The 19,068-nt window shown below is 40.3% G+C and overlaps 1 long non-coding RNA gene across 2 annotated transcripts in view; it reads right to left on the minus strand.

Moving 5' to 3' along the window:
- Positions 1-852: 852 nt before the first annotated feature.
- Positions 853-19,068, minus strand: part of LOC132908879 (uncharacterized) — a 32,877-nt gene continuing 14,661 nt past the window's right edge. Inside the window, exons 1-3 of one of the 2 annotated variants that reach the window (XR_009658448.1) lie at positions 8,885-9,167; positions 1,740-2,195; positions 853-1,199 (exon numbers count right to left, since the gene is read on the minus strand). This is a non-coding gene — a long non-coding RNA (uncharacterized LOC132908879). Of the gene's footprint in view, positions 1,200-1,739; positions 2,196-8,884; positions 9,168-19,068 lie in introns of those variants that run through there. The other variant, XR_009658447.1, reaches the window with a different exon arrangement.

Raw genomic sequence — 19,068 nt, forward strand, 5'->3', positions numbered from 1 at the left:
AACCATTCGATTTTCCACTATTTCCCGATCGTCCGTTCTTCCCCCTCGTCTCGTCCATTTCCATCACTCTCCTCTGACGTTTATACTTTCGTGAACGGACCCGAGGGCTCCACCGGGACGAGTTAAGGGAAGGGGAGGGGAGATGGTCTTGATCGAGGGTGAGCAAAGGCAGAAAAGGCGATACGCGGACGTGAAGCGAGGGAAGAGAAAGGAAAAAGGAAGGATAAGACGAGGTCGGAAGATGAAGAAGAGAGAGAAGAGGAAAGGACCAGCGAAGCGGGTGGTAACGGCCATCATCGGGGGTGAAGCAACCCTCCACAAGGATCTCTCTTCCTCTCGCTCCCTCTAGCTCTGATATATTTCCTCACCCGCAACCCTCACGCGCCCTAAACCATCCCTTATAGCCGCCATCTTGAAGGACTCCCAGCCACCCCCTTCCACAGTGCCCTTACCATCGCGTTCAACCCCCGCACACCTTCCTCCCCTACATACAGCCACCACCGAACCGCGGCCTGCACTCACCCCGCCCGCCCACGATCGAAAATCCCGTTAGACTTATACGGGCTTAGCCCGTCCATTTTGACGAGGGGGTACGTGCCAACTCTGCGAGCCAGCCACCCTATTTCCTCGCGCCTCTTGCGGAATTCCACGGGGTTTTTTTCCGTCTTGATACACCGAAGCTTTTCCAAATGCCGGCGGACGTGCCTGCTGGCCCCTAGAAGTTTTTACTTTCTCAGAAGCAAGTTGATTTTTTTTTTTCTTATTGGGGATGGATAGGTTAACGGCTAAGATACAGTGTCAATTAAGATTTTAGATTGTATATTTTTATATATGTATATTGTGATTCGCTTTTATGAAATATAAAATTCTTCCTTAATTTAATTTTCCTCAAATTGAACATTACTTTTTTAGAAATGAAGATCTGAAGTATTAAAATTACATAATTCTAAATTAAAGCTTCCGCTTCAAATTTCTGGATAAAATACGTAATTATTTCAAAATGACAATATATTTCAACAATATATCTCAAATTCAAAATTTGGTAGCTACAACTATTTTGCATGGTATTTCAAAGGAAATATAAAGCATAAAATTCACCGACATACCCCATCGCACAACTTACAAGACACCTAACATCACTCTTCGTTAAACCCAGACTTAGTTCCTCAACTTCGCCATGCTTCCTCCACCATCAGTTTCTGTAACAAAATCAAGCCTTTAAACTCTCCAAAAATTTCTCTCTAAAGATTGTAGAAATTTTTATTATATTTTATATAGTACGTATTTTATTGTATCGTACGTGCAATTAAATATGTATTCGTTAAATAGCAAAATTAATCCATAGACACCAATTCTCTTATTGCATACTAACTTTTAAAAATACAAAAATAAATTCTACCACAATATCCTTACAATTCCCTGATATTCTCAAGTTCTAATAAAATATAAAATCATTCTAAATCTTCCTGTCGATAATTCTATAACCAAAACAAATACCACCCCAAATTAAACCAAGTATTTACGTGCTTATGAACCCTAATAATACACTAGAGATATCAAACCCCCAAGATTCGATCATTTGCAACAAACAATTACCCAAAAATATCCATTTGCAATAGAAGATCGTCAAAATCTAATCACCTCCATATATATAATGGACAATGTTCCAAAAAGACGCTCGAAAAAAAATGTCTACCAGCCGACTCTTCGCGTTCGATCAGCCACCAACGAAGACTCACCATTCTTTTCACGTCAGCCCTGCGGAACAAGAATTCGTGGTGTCTCTGTCGCAAAACGAGTAGATGTTTCCGGGTTACTCCGGGAATTCTGCAAGGGCTAGATGTCTGGTAAGGGGTGCTGCGGTCTTATGACCGAGCCGAAAGGCAACGAAGGCTGCGAAGGGAACACGAGGCTGCATTTTTCGAAGTACTCGCGTGCCCGCGGGATTCTCAGCCCCTTTTTCGGCGCACCCGTGACGACGGGGTACTTCGCATTCTGCTACATCATCGCAGGATTTGATTATGCAAAGCGGCGGCCCCCTTAGGCCGTTTGCACTTTCCTTCTTCTCTCTTTTTCTTCGTTCTTCTGGCCTCCTACCGCTGAGTCCTGGATCTAAGGTTCTTTTCTCTCCCCGGACACGTAGGCGGCCCATCAAGTCACACTGACTTTCACCGAACCGTCCCGTGGAATTTCACCTGCACAGGATTTTTATCGGGATTATTCCAGCCGTTTATGAAAATTGAAAACGCTCGCTGCCGCGGGATACTCGCCGTGATTATGTACCGTCGTGTTCGCACGTCTCTTTTCGTAATTTTTTTGATTTATCTTCTTGTATCTTTCTTTTCTCTTTTTTTTTTTTTTGAGAAAGTTATGTAGGAAGTACAGTGTTTATAATATGAAGATGAAAGGAAGGCGGTTTATTTTTGTTCTTTCATTTATTTTAAGAGTGGATAAACATTGAATATTAAGCAGTAGATAATTAGGATGGGTCTACGTAAAATTATGAAGTAAATATTAGATCGTATAAGTAATATAGTGTTTATAACATAAGTGTGAAATAAAAATGTATTATTTATTTTATTTGTGCGTATTGTGTATATAAAATAGAATTTTTTATCATATAGTATTTGCGTATTATGTGCATATTATCATATCATACCTCAAGTATTTTACACGGTAAAATGTCTCGTACTCAGTTCTACTCTGTTTATTATCATTTACTATGCAGACATAACATCTCGGAGTATATTATGATAATTTCACAAAGGCAGATAATTTATTTTCATTATTATCAATTTACTATGCAGTTGAAAACCTGTTCAACACGTACATGAATATTTTATTGATACTTTAGTGAATAATTGTGAATGTTCAGATAATATATTTTACTCTGTATCCACATGAGACGTTGATTTATTCAAACATTGAAGAATCGTTTACTCTATATGCTTTATCAAAAAATTATTAAATTTTCTTTTTACTTTTTTCAATTAATAACCCAGTGAATAATATCTTTCTCAAACTGTGCATTTAGTACTTTGAATTAAACACGACTGCTTGAGCTATTTAAGTTTTTCTCCGATATGAATACAGTATAATTTTCAAGTACAAGATCAAATAACAGAAGAGAATTATCAATCGATAAGAATCGAGAGAAGTAGATACAATCAATCTGTCAAAGAACGTTATATTTATGAATGAAAACGGTTCCCTTTCACTTGCCTAACTTTCGCTGCAAAATCCGGAATAACGAGACGATAAGCGTTCGCCATGAGCACAGCACACGGAAACACTTTATCGGGGCAAATTTTCTTCAGCGGTATAAATCTTCTCGTCCGCTTGAGTTGCAACGAGCCACTGAACAATGTGTTGCCACGCCATCATTTCATTTAGCTGTAACGAGCGACTTTTCAAGGCAACCAAACGTGGGTCTTCGATCAACATTCACGTCGCTTTATTTTTAGTAGGTGAAAAATTAAAACAAAATTGTGAAATTACGAATTATGAAAAATTTGATGTTCTTTTATTCGAAACTGATCTATTCTGACAGATTTTGTGATCGATGTATGTACTTACGTCGTATTTGACGCGTTTTCATAGAAGTATTAAACGCTGCGAACGATGTACTAGGAATTTTACGGATTTTCACGAAGCAAATATCGGATTCGCGCCTCAATCGATTTTCAAACATTTCGTAACGAACGGAAATTTAAAGATCCATTTTCAAAAATAAAGTTTTCCAATCTAAACCTAAGTTTGATAGCATACTCCAAGAAGTCTATTCAAGATTCGAATGTATATTGTAAAATCATCTGTAGCGTGTACGAAGAGAAACCAAATAGGAAGAAATATCAGTAATAATGTAGACATGTATTGGAATTGATGAAAATGGCAATCACGAAACACGTAACCGATGTACATAGATAGAGAAGAAGAAAATTATTATTATGATATTGAACTTATAATTTACAGCCTAAAATTCCAGACGAAATAATCACTCTTAAGCGTTTCGCTAATTTCCCAGTCTTTCAGGCTTACTTAAATTTTCATAAGTGTCCTGTTATTTCTGAACGTGGGTGTATATCCTGGCGATAATCGGCGAGTATCGGGCCAGGCGTGTTCCCTCTTTTCCCGTTCCGTCTTTCCGCAACATAAAATCGATCGGATCCGCGGAAGGCAGCCGGTAAGCCTGGGGGCTTAGGTAGCTAGCTACCGTCGCCTTCGGATTTGAATACTGTCGATTCTCAATTGTTGCGGATCACGCGCGGCAGCGCAAGCGGGAAAAACGCTCTGAACACCGCCGCGTGCAACGTGAGCGACAAAGGTGAGTATACCGAAATGAAAATAAAAAAAAAAGAAAGAAAATATAAGAGAAACGTTCTTTCGGGAGGGAACCTAAAAAGGGAAAGAGAAAGGAGGAAAAAAGATGTATATAATTTGGGTCCCCGGGATGGCAGCTGCGTGGGTCCCGATATGCAAAAAAGGGGTTGCCGCACGGAATTAGAATATCCTCGCGGTCTCATTTGAATTTCAATCTCGCTACGCGGACAGTTTTCCTCTCGTTGCTTTTTACCCCCGGGGGCCGTTACCTATGTATCTGCCTGGTTCTGCCTGCACCACGGATTCTCAGGTAACCATCGGTCGAAGGGGTTGCTGTCGAACGCCACTGGAACACGGACGAGGAGAGGGAGAGGGAGAAAAAAAGGAGAGCACGCCGCGGTGCCCCATTAAAAATCCGCTGTGCCTACCTGGCGAAAGGAACGACGAACAACTTGGGGAGAAAAGGATCGTGAACGCGGCGCACCTCATTAGAGCCGCGTTCAACGTTAAATCCGATGCGCCGGGGGTAGTTTTCTCTCTGTCTATCGCCACCCTTCGCGGCTATAGCACCCAGGATGGAGAAAAGGTGTCACCGCGCTCAGAATAATGCGATGGTGTCGATGCTGAATTACGAATAGGCTTATCGCGCTACGTGTGACGGTTGAACGATGGAATTTCGTTTAACGAGGTAGAGGGTAAGGGAGGAATCGTAATTTTTATGGTTTAGAGAAGAGAGAGATTTGATTGGAAGTACTGATAGTTCTAGAACGCATTATTATCGATTAGAATTGCGTAGTAGAAGCTGAAAATTCTGTTTTATTAAAATTTGAAGTTCTTTGTGGAGAGTGTACCATGTTTCAAAATGAAATTCTACAGTATATTCTGCAGTATATCGTTGGAAATATGCCTTTGATCATCGATGTGGAAGATGAAATTTCTCGTGCTATTCTGCACCAAGAACTCGTCAACTATTTACTATCATATTTTATAATGAGTTTGGTTATTAATTGCCAGAATTAAATTCGTATGATTTAGCCAGATTTGTCTTCACCTAACACCAACCATTCAACTGAATTTTATTATTAACGCTTGCATAGCAATTTTATATTACATTTCTTCGTAATACATAATTTTTAACGAAATTTTTATTTTTATTGCAACATCAATGTTTTATTTATCCCAAGCATAAACCTATAATCTATGATTACATAATTACAAGTCATGACACAAATTTCTTCAGCCCCAAATATCTCCAATTCGCTTTCTCCCAATCTTCCATATTCTAACCACCCAATTTCATTCCTACAATCAAACGAACTACAAACTTACATCAAAGGGAATCGAAATATCAAACTAACACGCCTATAAATCGTTTCACCCCATTTTCCGTAAACCTCCCCTTCCAGCCAACCTCGTCGAAACTTCGCCTCGTTCCACCATAGAATGCACAACTTGCATCATCGATACATTCCATTATCCGTATCGCGTGGCGTGCACGCGCAAACACGCGAAGATAGACGGACGAACATCGTCGAAGCATGGGAACGATGTAGACACGAGGAGAGGGTGGTTGAAGGCAGAAGAAGGGGGTTGGAAGAGGGATAAGATGGAAGGCCATAGCTGGAGGCCTTTTCTTCTGTATGGAGGCCGCTCTGTATGCTCTGTGGAGGGTACAGTCCGCGCAAAATCGACGGCCACCCCCTTGAAAAACCACCCCTATTTTCGGCGATAAAGCCACCGGAACGCAGGGGCAGTTCCGTCTGCCCGAAGAACACCCTCGGTTTTCCCGATAAAGCGGCAGACTTCGATTGGTCCTGGGGATGGGGCAGGTTGGCCAACTTGGGTAAAATAGATGTGGGCATGTGCGCTTTAGAGAGAGGATGGCAGAAGAAAATTTTATCACGACTCTGCATGCCTGCGTACCTCGAGACTTTCTTACGATCGTTGAGATACGAGCTTTTTGAATGCAATTGAAAAAATAACTGAAAAAATATGTTATATGCAGAAAAATTAGAGACAGCAGTTTCAAAATTGAGAAAATCGTATAGGAAATTTGTAGATCTTCGTAGAGAAATAATGGTTATTTTGATGTACGGAACGTTTAGGAATATACATATACGTACGAATGTATATAGTCTTAATGCTCAATTATAGTTGTTTATATATAGTATATTTAAATACACAGTGTTGGTTTATTTGATGTATCTAAATACACAGGTGTTTTTTGTTGTACTAGGTAGACTTATTAGTCTCACGTGGGAGTATTTAGAAGTCGATGTCGTGACTTATTAATGTAGAATAGTCATGTGTGGTTGTTCAATACGGAAGGTTAAGTTGAAGAAATAACATTAGATGTGTAAATTATAATGGAGTATCCAAGATGATTATCAGATTGATAATATTCACGTCTAATATTTTACCTAGTTGGTATACACTATTTTACTTGGATGTGCGCAACACAAGTACTTTCTCATTATGATTCAAAATTTTGTCTTATACAAATATACAATTTCTAACAATAAGCCTCGGAAAATAATTGAAAACAAAAATATGTGAAACCGAACCAACCCAATAAAAGTTACTCAGCCCTTCGATCCAACAATAATAACTCAAATATACTAAAAACGACCTTTTTACCGCAAACACAGCGTCATGCGTCGTTAGTCAAAAACAAATCCAATTGCAGGTTTTCACCGCGTCGTACCTCGCTTCCCACCCCTTGGAATCTCTTTCCTTCGGCAAATAAAATTCTCGATATCGTAGGATCGCGTGGTGGTGGTCGGCGTCGTCGTCGTCGTTTCTCAGCCCTTCGAATTCCTTGCTCTCGAGCCGGGAAATTCACCAGGCTCCGGATTCTTGGCGGTAACTGTACGACGTCAGAAACGTCGAGTCCGTCAAGTAACTCGCTCGCTCGCTCGTCCCTCCCCTCGACCCCTTCTGCTGCCTCCGCGTACCTCGTGTGTGGACTGCGAGTTTACCGTCGGCGAAACGATGAGAGGACGAGGACGACGGGAGGCACACGTCGACGAAGCGGGAAACTTTAGACCCGTCCGGATGCTCCGTGTGCGGTTCACGCGGCTCCACGCCTGGAAACTTTTGCCCTGCACCGCCCACCCTTAGCCCCGGGGATTTTGGTTAGAATATTGAATCTTGCAGAGTGGAGGCGCTGTAACGAGCACACTGAGCAGAGCCGGCGAACGTCGTACCCCAAGAAGACGACGACGACGCTCAACCCCCGGGACAGGTCGCGTTCGCGAACCAAATAATCGCGACGCACGAAGCCACCAGGTGAAAGACGGGGAACGTGAGACCTGCAAGAGTTAGGTTGGGTTGGCTTTGCTGTTGGGATTTTCAGTTTTTCTTGTTAAAGAGGTTTTGAGGTTACAGGAAATTGATTGGAAGTTAGTTTGCTGGATGAGTGGAAGCAGAGTACTTTTCTATGGATATGATGGGTTTTGGAGTTTCTAAGAAAGCGATAATACAATAGCATTGGTATTAGAATTTTGATGTATAATTAATACTAGTAATATAAATACGTATATTAATACATTCTCAATATATCACGTTAGGAAGTTTAATTTTGTGATTTTAGTTAGGTAAATATGGCGCGTAGGTATATCGAGTAAATATTGGTTGAATAAATATAAGTTAATTGCGTGCGAGGTAGGTATATCCTGAACTTGCGATATTCTTTGAGAACGGAATGTGATCTATAGCAAGTATATATTTTTGAACATGGATTGCTTCGATATTATTATTAATATCGTAAGACATTTAATATCTTGATTTCTAAGCGATTTATAGTGAATTTCATTGATGTTGTAAAATGTTTCTTATACGAAATAACATGAATTAATATCATTGTTGCTTAGAATGAAAAGTATAAACATTGTTAAATATACTTAAATACATAATATATAAATGCTTTGAGTCGTTTTCATCAAGCTAATTAAATATTTCCCTCCCTTTTGAGGGTGAATATCAAGTATAATCGTGATTATAGTTCAAACAGATTTAGCACGGGGAGAGTTATTCTGATTAGACGTATATGACTAATTTGTTAGCAAATTGTACGTAAATATAACATTCTATTCAGCATTTCTGCAAGAATATTTTATGAATCAAAGATTGTTTAATCTATGTGATAATAGTTATATACTCTGTTACATTTCTTTGGGATATAACTTGATTATTTATAATTACAACAAAAAATGTTTACGAATAAAATAGAAGAATATATATATAACCATATCAATATTATATGAGCATACAATAATCACTTATATCGTAAAAAAAATTCCATTTTCATCGCCGACTTCAATAAACGAATTAATAGTAATTAAAAAGTATTTATATTCTGAACCACAGAATTTTTTTATTAAGTATCAAACAACTAAAATCAATTTACAAACCAAATAGAAAAAAAGAGAGAAAATAAAGAAGATATAATCGTTTGAATTTCACCAGTACGAGCAATACGGTATAAAAACATTTCTCGCCAACGTCCAAAAAATAAGCGCAAACGGGACCGTTTACCAGAATCAAATTTTTTTTCGGTTCTTACCTCTAAAGAACGTTCGTAGAAGCCATGAATTATGCAGCTTGATCTCGAATTACCTTGGATTTCACTCAAGACAAAGTGGAGCTGGCGCGATAAGTAGCTCGACCGAAGTTAGGTCAACGTCGTGTCGGTTCGCGAATAAAAATTCCTCCGGTTTTTCGGGGATTGCACGACGTGGAAACGGCGAGAAAAAGAGAGAAGGGAAAGAACAACGTTGAAGCACGCGTGTATGTATGTCGACGCCGTTATACGAGCACGGTTGGAATTTTCTACTGCGGTTTTATGCCTCGTCAATGCGGCCGAATGCGAAACGCACTTTCCACTCGGTGAGTATAACATCGATTACTTTGTACGATACCGTGGAAGCATATAAAACCTCCACCGCGAAATGTTTTTTGTTGATTTCCGGATGAAAATGCGCCGAATAGTAAAAAGAATGCGTCGAACTAACTCGCTGCCACGATATTAGTTTCATTGGAAATAATAGAAAGGAGGAGAGAGTATTAGAGGAATTGATATTTGTTGCAGTCTTTGTTCTACAGGTACGATGTTTCTTTTGAATATGTTGGGATGATCATGGTTGAAATAGTATATGCGTTTTAATGCATTTTTATTATTACCCGTATTTTTAGTTCATGTAGCATTAGACGCACAGTATTTTACATCTATTACATATTATTTATATTTAATACATATTACCATTACCTTTGACATTACTTCTATACTGTATTAATATTATTTTTAATAACGTGTTTATATTAACTTTCACATTATTTATTATCTATTATTAATCACATTATTAATAATTGCATGAAATGAGGATGAAATTTCAAATAAGAAATATAAAATCGTAACTATAAATATAAAATTAATTTCTTATCTATCATTATCAACTTCTCAAACACAAATCGATCCAAAAAGTCTGCCATCCAGAAGAACTCATCTTAATACACTTTCCACAAACCCCCAAATCTAATTCCACATAATACCATTCTGACCTGCGGTATCTCAAATATTAATATCCTCAAACACACCACCCCCAATTTATTAGAAAAAATCACCCCACCTTTGCTTTCACCTCCTGTGTCCACCAATAAACAAGCAAGTTCAACAGACGCGACTCATCCCGCAATAAATAATTCACGCCTTAATCGTGTCCCGTGATATTTCACCCCTTCCTCGATGGCCGTCGAACCCAACCACCCTTCCCCATCCAATAATTCGCGCGAGCGAGTCTGGTCCACGAGACGAAACGAATTTACTTTTAATTGGCGGACGCGTGACCGTGGTGGCGCGTCCAGTACGCGTGGTCAGCAGAACCAGAACGGTGATATACGAGGGTCAGGCCATGTTTCCGCCTGTTTTGACCGCCGAGGGGGTTAGGGCTGGGCAGCACGCCCAGGGTCAAGGGATGACCCTTTCAGACCATGCTGGTCGCGCCCCGAAACCTTGAGAGGGGCACCCATAGCACGCGCCCATAAGTCCTTTGCCCTGGTCGAAGAAAAAGGGTCCTTCGAGGCCATAGGGTCGCGCTGTATACCGGTCAGAAAAGTCCAAATTATCAGAGTGTCTGCTATATATGGCGACTCAGGTATGAGGATGAAATGGAGGCTGAAATATATGGGTCGCGGTCGAAAGTACGTTTCAACGATCTTGTAGGTCTGCTATTTTGTACCGCGGTATTGTCGTGCATCATCACCTGCCCACGGTTTCTAGTCCAAACTGGATCCACGATTTTCAGGATCGGACAGCTTTCGAAGATCGGTGTCGTTTGACCGCGAAGCGCTTCTGCCGCATGACCTACTTTCGATATATATACGTATTCTTTGGCTTTTTGGGGGATATCGAGGTTTTTCTAGTGATTTATGAATTATGTACATTATTAGGGTTCTATTTTGGAAAGTGAAATGTATACTATATAAAAGCGATGAAATCAGGGGATAATAAAATGTGCATGTTTTTAGAACTGGTATGTTATAGTCGTTTCTTGATGAAACTGTAAATGGTAGCAAGAAAATACAAATTCACCATGAATATAGTAATATGAAATAAATATAAGATAAAATTCCGATAAAGATTAAACGAAAAAGAAAATTGTATAGTTTACGTTATAGAAAATCTCTCGTATATAAAGTATGAATATAGAAATTCTACAAGCTCTTCGATATCTTTGTTCAACTTTGTACTACGTTTCAATAAAATTCCTTATATGCAGCTAAGAATGTAACGTTGATCTTCTTCTTTATTCGCTTTACATAAAAACAATTGAAAGTGTTCTGCGAACAACTTGAGAGAGTAATGTTTCGAGGTACTTGAAACAAATATTTGAAAAATAACAATCGTATCTTTTCATCGGTATTCTGAAACTGCGTTTTTACTTGATTTTTCTATATTTGTTGCATAATAAATGTTTTAAAGCAGAGAATGCTGAGAGACTTTATTAACCATGAAATCCGCTAACCGTCGTCGAGGATTATAGATGGTATAATTCAACTATTCCATCTGCGGAAATAATTTTAGAGCGAGTAGGGCGAGTCGGCGTTTGATCCAACTGGCACCGATTCTGAAGTGGCAAGCGTCAAAATGTCGTTTCCCTCTCAATCGCTACTTTCTTCGTTACGTTCTTCACTGATGGAAACAGATGCTTTAATATATGTGCAGAGCCGGAACAGGAAAATTGAATTAAATGACGGATCCAGTTCAACAAAGAGCCGATGTAATCTCACCGGCAAGTACGCACGCCACTTTACAGGCTTGTAATGGAACTCTCGGACGAATAAAAGTGGATGGCCTTATTGAAACGGAGGGCATCGTTCTTCTTTTCCTTTGATTCTTGTTTTCATGTTGGTAAATCATCGTGAAAAGCCACTGCTCTTCTCGCAGAAAGAGAGACGCCGGAGCATCCATGACTTTATCGTTAATTGCATGTACTTACTTTCTTTTGTATGGCGCCATACTAAGAATGGTTTGTCACACAATTATGGTTATTATTGCTTTTATTGGAAGCTTTCAAGTATATATTCCTCATTTCTATGTGCTTTACGTGGAAATTTTTTCTAATTAAATTTGATAATACTATCTATTGAATATCTAATGAATGATAACAATATCTATTTATTGATTAGAAAGAACTTCAACATTTTTTCAAATTGTAGTAGACATTTAGAAAACTTTGGAACTCTTGGAAAAGACAATTACAGTGAATTGTACGATATATTACATATGTGTTAGTGAATCACATTATTATACCTTATTTCTTATTTTTATTTTGAGTTCATAAATTTCGTTTGAACTCTTCTGTTAGATACAGAAAATTTTGGCATAAGCTATATAAATGAAACAATTAATTGAAATTACAGCATAAAACCTTTCTCTTCGAACTTTCACTCTCAGTATGGGTCCCGCTATTCGAAACCAGTTATAACTCTTGCGCTGGTTATATTAATTACGTGGCAATCAGTGATAATTGATCATATTACGTTCCATTATGCGAAAAATTCCCTTGATTATGCTCGTATTATCGAACTTCGAATTGAGATCAGCGTTTTATCGTCCCTATTCTTCACCATCTAACTGTTTTGAACTCGTCACTTTTGTAATTGCGATATCAGTCAAATGTCAGTTACCACGAATACTATGCTATTCTGAGAGTTTGAAAGCAGAAATTTTAATTCATGAATGTCTCAATCTCAACTCTATTTAGGACAGAAATGAAATTATAGCAGTGGTTGAAATTATGTGTTCTGAATCTGTTCAACATTTTCAAATCATATAAATATTCGTCCCGGTAATTATAAAAGTGGCCAGACTAATGAATCTAAAAAAAAAAGAAAAGTAAGTTTATCGTTTATTTTGCATTGCGTCCATTTACACTACAATAATCTGAAACCATTTTTGCAAAATACTAGAAATTGAACCTTTGGATTGAGTCGTTGCGTCGTTAAACAGAATTCAGTTTATGTATCAAATGCAAAACTTTAAATATCTCGAAATGAAAGATTTATATGACTTAGCCAACTTTTATTATCACCGACACGTTTGAGAATTTTGCAAATATTTTATGCATTAAGTGGTGATTATATATCTTTCATTTTAAAATATATTTCAATTGATAAATTTGCTTAGACGAGTTAATCAGTAAACAGTTATTTATCAAATCGATCTCTTATTTTCTATCGTATCATATAAATGTTTTCTCAAAGCAAAGGCAGCGGACACGATAAAGAATGATCAAAGAAACTATTCATCGCATTGTTCCTTTCGTTTACTTGGCTTGGTTTTTCTTTATCTCGTCTTTGAAATTACATGGACCTTCCTACTTTGAACTTATTCCCATGTCGCCATTAAGAAATGCAATTCAAAAGCAGCAACAAGTACGAAATGAGCTTTTCAAGTTGCAAAGAAAGCTGATCAAAGACTGAATGGCACAGATCTCAAAGCGAAGGATTCTTTAGACCCTCTTTAACCATCGAACGAGTCGAAAACCATTGAACAGGAAAAGACACAGACATCCTTTGTTTTCGTTTTCTCCACATTTTCCTGTTGTCAACCATTCTATTGATGAACGTCGACGAAGTATTCGTTGTCCAAGAGTCTAATTCCTTTCTAATTATCGAATAAGAAATATAAATACCTTACATCGTGTAAAATTTTAATAGGATACAATAAACTTTATTTAAGGAAGACAAATTTTTTCATGCACTTATAAAGTCTAAATTTATTGAAATAATAATATCAACATAATCTGCGTACCTTATTTACCTATGTAGGAAATGATCGACATTAAAGAACTTGTCGCATAATAATTGTAGATACAACAGGATAATATAAATATTTATGTGTCTATGACGCTATAATGATACGTGATAAGACAGGATAGCAAATATTTAATAACTAATCATAAATGCAGAAAAATAGTAAATCTCCTTCTACAAGCCTATATAAAATTTCTGAAAAATGGAAGAATTTTCATTTCATCCCTTCAATTTGAGCTCCGATCTCCATACAAAGATTTAACTGAAACACGAAAATACTCTATCCTAAGATTTACAAATTTCCAATCAACTAATCATGAAACACCTAAACCTAAGCAAAACTCCACCGTAATTAAAAGCAACCAGCTATCGATCTCGTCCTCTGGAAGAAGTAACGGCTAACGATAATGCAACAACTTCCGCGGAGTTCCTCGTGTATATACCCGGTCGCCGTTTACTCACACGCGAACATAAACACAAACACGAATCTACAGATACGCGTGCTGTACAGTAGCCGTGTAAATATACATACACACATACACGCGCATACGCAGCGGCTATATCGACGGCAAAATAAGGGATCGCCGTGGGAGGGTGGCTACATGAGGGATGCTTCGTGAAGCCATAGACGTTCGACTGCTCTCCATCCATCCGCCCTCGTCCGTCGCCCGACCAACCCCCTCGACCGCCACCCTTCGATATTAAAAATTTCAATATCCTAGCCCCAGGGGTGGAAAACACATAATGTATTCAGGTGACGTCCCGGCCATTCTATCGGCGAGAAAAACGTACAGTTTTTCGAGGAATCGAATCCACCCCCTCCACCCCCTTTAGCCACCCTTTCACCCGCTCCTATTTTCCCCCCTGACGGGCCGAAGCCCGGCCACCACCCACGTTTTCGACCAAACCCTCACCAGTCCCCTCGATACCACCCTGTCAGACCATCCCCCCTCCCAACCCCACTTAGGTTTACGTGCCACCCTCCGAGGACGATGACGACGGAAGCTTCTTTGTTTCTTTTTGCCTTGCGTGCCACGTGAAGCGTTCTTTCTTTTTTTTCTTCTTTTTTTTTATTGGTTCGATGGATTGGTTTCAAAGATTTGAGAATAAAAATTGATTCAAGGTGAGACTGTGGGTGATTGGGAATCCGAAGTAAATGGACATGCGTTGGAAGTTGACGGTGAAAATAGGATTGTGCGTTATTGCTGCTGATGTTGTTTTCAGAAAATTTTTAATGCGACGAGTCGATCGTTTTAAAAGCTGTATAGAAAACCAGATAACTTGTAGGACTTTTTTTGAGTTGCAATTCCCTGCGATTAGAATTTTTATGCGGGATTTAAGGACGTAGAAATACACAGAATATTTTGAAAATCCATAAAATCGTCCAACTTTACTTTTAATCATATAAATAACACCCGACTGTTTCTTCCCGATAATAACCATCTCCATTTTCCCCCTATTTCAAAATTACTAAATTTTGACTTTCATCATGATGAAAAAAATACTCCTCTTTTTCCTTCCTCACTAATAATATCCAAAAACCTCTACCATTTCCATCTTCTTCCCTCGTAAAGCCACCAAACATCAATCTTCTCCAACAAACCCTAAATATCCACTATATAAACCTAACCGAGACCTCTACACACCTGAACCCTGTCACACACGTTTTTCGCTGCTCCATCAAAGAAACTCCGTACCAATTCTCCGATCGCTAGATCACTGCGGTGTTTGAATGGCGTTCGCAGAGATACGATTTCCCTGTCGTTGCAGTCACGCGCCCCGTATCCGGTGCCGAGAAATTGGTAGAAAGTGAATGCTGGAAATCAAGAACCCCCGGTTCAGGGCCGTCAAGGGACGTGGCCACGTGGAGAATGGGGATGGTATTCCATGGATAGTGGAATGGTTCACGGGGCCGCGATTCTAAACAACTTAACGATAAAATTTATAGTTCCACAGCACGCCTACCCTCGCGGGGCTTTGGTCGTAAAGGAGATCAGAAGAGGAGAGGGAGAAGAGAACGAAGAAACGAAAAGGGAGGCTGGAAGAGACCTCAGCCGTACATAGGAGGTCTCTTGTACAGGACTTTTACCCTGCAGAGTTGCGTCGTAATTTATGGATGCCGTTCCCTTATCCGCAGGATACGAACTCCACTCTCCCCACACGTTTGCTGTCCTTCTATCGATCCTATATACCGCGACGAAACGGGTGTCCAGAAAGTTCGCGTGTCTTCACGATCCTACAGATCCTTAAGCACTTTTCTGCGAGGTTAAGGAAAGCGAAAGTTAATTCAGCAGCGGAAGCGAGACGGGAGATTTGTAATTCAGATTTTTCAGATCGCTTTCTCCTTTGCCCCTACTTTCACGTAACTCTCTCTCTCTCTTTCTCTCTCTCTCTTTCTGTCTTATTCTTGTCCTTATTCTTACGCTTCTTCGTTTTCTACCGAGGCTTCGCTGCTCCTTTTTCTTTCCTGAATTTATGGAGAGAGTTTCATCGACGCGGGAACTTTTCATCCACAACTTGCCGCGTATCTCGGCAACCGGTGAAAGTCGCACGCCACGCTACGTAATTGGTCAACTCTTACGTCTTATAGATCAATCTGAAAAGTATCCAACTAACGAACTTATTCTCGTCCTCTTTCAAATTCGTTTAGCCATTTATTCTTACACTCTTTCTGTTTCTCAACTAGAAGATTTCATTTTTCACGCGCGTTTATTCCTTAATGGTAAGTGAATTCTCAAGAATTCTTCCTGCATTGTAGAGTCACCCGTTACATGTCGAAACACACCCTGTACAGAAATGCTTGGTTTGCCAGAGCGTGCGCTCGCGTTCCTCGCTACGTGTTTGCACGTGCACGTATGTATGTTTCTGCTCGCGTGTGTGTGTGTTAGTCCACCCTCGAGGGAACGGTGGTGTGGCAGAGTGGATGAGGGATGGAGGGCAGGGGGAGGGGTGAGGGCGGCCGGTGAAACCCAGATAGAGAGCGGGACAGAGACGAGACCGAGGGGTCCCCTCGGTTCGACGAACGAGGAACGCAGTTGAAGTTCGAGGAGGGTGCGAAAAGGACGGGTGTACAGCTGGGGAGACAAACATAAGGGAGACTGGGAGGGTATGAGCGAGAGGGCAGGAATACGTGGAGGCCCGTCTTATATTGATTTCTGTCCACGCCACCCCCGCCGTGCCTCCGCAGCCCCTGCGAGCCACCCTACGCAGTCGAGCCAGGAGGCAGCGCCAAGCGGAGCAGGTGTGGGGGTTGGACACAGGAGAGACAGTGTGCGAGAGATAGGAACGGAAGGGAAGGAACAGAATGCCGTGCAGAATAGAGAGCAAAGGACAGAATGTGGAAGAGAGATAACTAGAGAGACACGGAGAGACAGAGAGAAGACTCTGCTCGCCGCACTTTCAACGGGAGAGGCCCTCGGGGGTGGCACTCTGTCACATTCAACCCCCGACCACCGTCGCCAGTCCGCCACCCCTCTTCGCCTCTCTCTTCGCTCTCTCCCCATTCAAATAACAGGCACCGTTGCTTTCGAGGGTAGAGGAGAGAGGTAGATGGTGGTGTGGTGGCGATGGTGGCGGTGGTGCCGATGGTAACGGTGGTACGAGGCAAGCTAGATCGGAGGGCGGGCTGACAGAGGGTGAGTTTCGTCCGGCCGAAGCACACCTCGATCGATTGGGCTTGTCCAAGGGTGGAAGAGGTATCCCGTCTCTCCTCCTCCTCCTTCTCCTCCTCTTCCTCTTCCTCTTCTTCGCTTCCCCCGCGCCGTTCACTCAACCTCACCTTCGCCACCACACCACACCGCCACCCTCCTCTAACCGGCCCAGCCTCCCCTGGTTTCGCCTCTCACCCTCTCCCTCCCCTGTAGTCATCCCCCTCGGCCTGGCGAAGCCCGAGAGTTGAGCGTCACGCGTACACGTATACGGTGTGCCTTTACGTACACGTACGTGTATGGCGAGGGGTTACCATGGCAACCCACCCTCACCACGGGGGTGAAACGCCATTGGCCGGCGCAGGGTCTCGACCGATCGTGGCCCACCCCTGTGTCTGTCTTTGTATCGGCGTCTACGTATGCCGTGTAGACCTCTTCTCGTAGAGAAAAGGGTGAACCAGCACTCACTTTCTCTAGCCAGTGTCCATCGATGGAGCTTTCTAGTTTTTTCTTCTTTTTTGTTCTTGTTTGCCCTTCACGTTCAGACAATGGGGATGAGATTGTTCTTTGGCCGAGACTTTAATGGTTATTGTTAAGCTGGATGAATTTACGTAAATGCAGATTCGCTCGAGAAGTTCGTTGATTATTCGCGATTTTTGTGGTGTTTTGTTTGACTTTTGAAAAGAGGGATTGGGGTTAATAGCTGTTTGACGGTTCTCTTAATGGAAAATGTGAACTAGCGTTCACTTTCTGTAGCTAGCGTGCGTCGACGCAACTCTGTATTCTTTGTTATTCTTCACATTGTCGAAACAACGAGGATAAAACTATTCTATCGTAAATTTGAAAGAGAAGGTTAAGCATAATTTTCAAAGAAGAGTATAACATGGTATATATCTGTAATATAATATAAAAATGAATAATACCAGAAAAATTACGACGATCTGACAGTTTTTCTATAATTTACTTTTACCTCAAAAGGATTAATGAATCTTCTAATAATAAAAAAAAACACGATCTGGTTTAAAACGACCGAAAGAACGCTTAAACTAAACGAATTTACGTAAATAGGCGAGAAATAAAAACTTTGTTGATTGATTCCGGTTTTTCTGGATTTCTATTTGACTTTTAGATGGAGAGATAGGGTCGATAATTCTTTCTCGACAATCTTCTCTTGGCCAATGTCTTGTTTTATTCTCGTCCCCGATGCGTTCGCCCGTCTGCATCCGGAGACGCGACTTACAGGTGGCTTGTTTATCACCGGCGACGCGTCGAGAAAGAATAATTACTTGCCGGAAGTAGGAGTACCGCGATTTCAGGGTTCCAGCAGGTTCCCATGGCTCTGTTCTTTGACCGTAAATTTTATTCCCGTCAAGATTGTCGTCGGTCGAAGCTACGGAAGAATGTCTTGATATATTTTGGCAACGGTTACTGGAAAGCATTGTCTTTTTATGTTTTGTCCAAATAAATCGATAATTAAAAAGTTCTAGATTCTGCTTATTTTGTGATATTGAATTCGTGTGATAATCATTGAAAATGTCATGACCATAGTTGGATTGTTAAATTGAATCAGTATTGGAAATTTTTATACGACTGTTGATCCATATAATTCACAATAATTCACATTTTTTAAATTTTTCATTAAATTTTACATTTTATTAAATACATAATTCTGAGCGAAATATCAGAAAGGAATCATAATGAAATTTTATGTAAAATTTTATGCAAAAGTTTTTATTTTGACTTCAATTTGTGTTTCACTTCATATTTTACTAAATAGACAGCTATG

This window comes from Bombus pascuorum, chromosome 7, assembly GCF_905332965.1.
Source record: "Bombus pascuorum chromosome 7, iyBomPasc1.1, whole genome shotgun sequence".
In the NCBI taxonomy this organism is placed as follows: Eukaryota; Metazoa; Arthropoda; class Insecta; order Hymenoptera; family Apidae; genus Bombus; species Bombus pascuorum.